Source organism: Lolium perenne, chromosome 7 (assembly GCF_019359855.2).
Source record: "Lolium perenne isolate Kyuss_39 chromosome 7, Kyuss_2.0, whole genome shotgun sequence".
In the NCBI taxonomy this organism is placed as follows: Eukaryota; Viridiplantae; Streptophyta; class Magnoliopsida; order Poales; family Poaceae; genus Lolium; species Lolium perenne.
The window spans coordinates 147,790,160-147,792,921 of record NC_067250.2 but is presented as its reverse complement, the minus strand read 5'-3'; the positions used below and the strand labels follow the sequence as shown (position 1 = coordinate 147,792,921).

Here is a 2,762-nt window from a genome sequence, read left to right as displayed (position 1 = left end):
TGTCCCATGGCGTTTCAAGACGGAATGCTCGATATGAGCCTGGAAGATTTTGAATTAACAAAGCCATCAACTAGATACATGAAGTATATTACAACACATTTTATGGGGTTACCAGCTACAAATCAAGCACAAATATAACAACACAACACTACACTACAAAAGATGAAAATAAACAAGCAAAAACTATACCAAAGTTTGCTTGAATGCGTTGAGGGAGCTCTCTCTTCTGTTGCACGGGAATGACACCGAGAAAAATCAAAAACCACCGGGCCTCACTCGCATCACATTTGTTGCCAGCAGCCGAGGTCCCAAAGCAGGGGCATGTACCTAACAAGTCATAAAAGTCTAAAGGGAGGGTCATCATTAGACATCTCCAAGGAGGGAAATGGCGCCGACAGGCGTCATCGTCGAGGCACTAGCAGAGGCCATGCAAAGCTTTCGCCCAGACCAGAAATACCATCCCTGGAACTTGAATGTGTCACCGATCTACCAACAAACATCAACCAAAGGCTTTGGTATGAAACCACCGACATCACCATGGCACGACGCAGGCCGAGACACCCCCTAGAATTCCAGGCGGCCTCCCAAATAGGGAGATTAAATGTGTACAAGAAAACCATGCCAACGTCGATGGCAAACGAGATCGAGGAACAAATCAGAGGGAGACTCCGTAGACACTGATGAGGCATCTACAAAGCTGATACAACTTGAACAAAAACTGAGATGGAGAGTTGGGATCCAACAACTAAGATAAGATGGGTCTCATGGTGATGCCTTCATGAAGGATAACTAAGCCACATGTGTATCCATCACTAGGTGGTTGTCAGCTGACCCAGGCTTTCGCCGAGGCACCATTCACTTCCCGGAGCCGGCCGACGCCACAAGGACCCGTAGATGAAATTCCATCACAACCTATACAACACCCGAGCGAGCAACGGTGATGTGGTCCCTACCATGAACACTATTAGCGTGAACACTTTACATTGCAATGCAATATTGTTTTTGTTTGGCGTTCCACTGGCCTAGTTCGTTTTGAAAAAAAAAAGCTATCTTGGAAATTGTTTTCTAGATAAGATCATTATATATCAGATTATTGGAAATATATTTTTGTCAAAATCTTCATTTGGTACAAAGTAAAGATTTTTTTTAAATCAGACTACGTACCACCATATTGCAACCAAAACAGTAGTCGTGGTAGTGGCCCCGGTGTCCTTGGCCTCCGAAACAAACATCCCGAAGTGTTTTTTCTCTACTACTTAAAAAGACTCAATTGGTTCCTTATTCTGCCAATACGTTTGGTCGTTTTCGTTGTCCCTCCGTCCCCAGACGTACAAGGAATCCAGCAATCAATCAGCATGCAATCCAGCAGTCAATCAGCTATCAGCCGAGACATACAAGGAAAAAAATCAGCCTAGACATACAAGGAAACCAATCAGCGCAGACGTACAAGGAAACCAATCAGCCCAGACGTATCCCTATGAATCAGCTGGGCGGAATAGGAAATCATCTCTCCCCTCACGCTGCCGTCTCTTCTCACTCTTACGCTGCCATCTCTTCTCCTATGTCTTCCGTACGGCAACCACCTCGCCGCCCAGTGGTCTGCCGTCTCTTCTCCGACGTCTGCCTTCTTGGCAAACACTGGTTGCCAACACCGACGCCCCGAGGTCTGCCGCCTCGCCGACGCCCGAGGTCTGCCGCCTCGCCGATGCCCCGTGATAACACTGGTTGCCAACACCGACGCCCCGAGGTCTGCCGGCTCGCCGACGCCCCGTGATCTGCCTCATTGGTCTGCCGCCTCTTCTTTGACGCCCAGGTTGGCTCTCCAACCAGTCGAAGACATCGCCTCTTCTTATCCTTCATCTTCATGCTGCATGCAAAAATCAGTTCTGTACAGAGTTGTGGCACTGTCTACATTCATGAGAGCAAACTTGCACATGTAGATTTTAAAAATTAGAAATCAATTGCTACATGCTATTAGTCTGAAAAATAAACATACATTCAAATTCAGTACACAAGGAATCCACTTGTGGCCCAGCAAACATCGCAGACCCATCCACTTGTGCCACTACTTGATTGGTGATAACCACAACAACTCCAAACTGCAGCAGCAAGCAATTATTCAACAGGGGTAACTGTAACTCAACACTTTCGCGTAAAACAATACAAGCCCAAGTTGGAAAAAATTATTCAACAATTACTTTAAAAGCACTTGAGCCAACTATCTAGCATGAACTTAGTGTACTTTGAACGAGTAACGAATTAACAATGCCTTGATTTTTTAGAAAATAAAAAGTGTTTCTTGTCTTTGCAAAAAATATGGTTGTAACTAAAATTTGACCACATTATTTTTGACAAGTATTACTGCTTTTGTGTGTGCAGTCTGAGAATTTATAAATACATCAAGGTTTCGATTCTACTGTTAAGTGTCATCACCTTATAGTATCATGCCGAAATGAAAAGTAAATGCTTGGATGTGAAATAATGAACGATTTTTTGAACGGCTAATGGTGTGTTTTTCTTAGAGCAGTGATAGTCGAGGCTAAGCTGCAATAAATATCTGCCTCTATGCTTTTCACACTGAAAAAATGGGAATGGAATAATACTCATGTTTCGGAGGGGCAACATCCACTACAAGAAAAGTTGACATGGCCGACGAAGTTGAAGTCGCGCCGTGGTTGCTGGTGTACCATGGCCGACGATTTTTGGTCCCTCCGTGGTGCATGTCAAAACTTTTTTTTCTCGTTTTTGAGGCCACCTAGCCC

The 2,762-nt window shown here is 44.7% G+C and overlaps 1 long non-coding RNA gene across 1 annotated transcript; it reads right to left on the bottom strand.

The window, feature by feature from the left end:
• Positions 1 to 1,329: 1,329 nt before the first annotated feature.
• LOC127300845 (uncharacterized) lies at positions 1,330 to 2,473 on the bottom strand. The gene is made up of 2 exons (XR_007851601.1): positions 1,997 to 2,473; positions 1,330 to 1,867 (listed from the first exon to the last, which is right to left on the bottom strand). It is a non-coding gene; the product is annotated as an uncharacterized lncRNA (long non-coding RNA).
• Between the last annotated feature and the right edge of the window lie 289 nt (positions 2,474 to 2,762).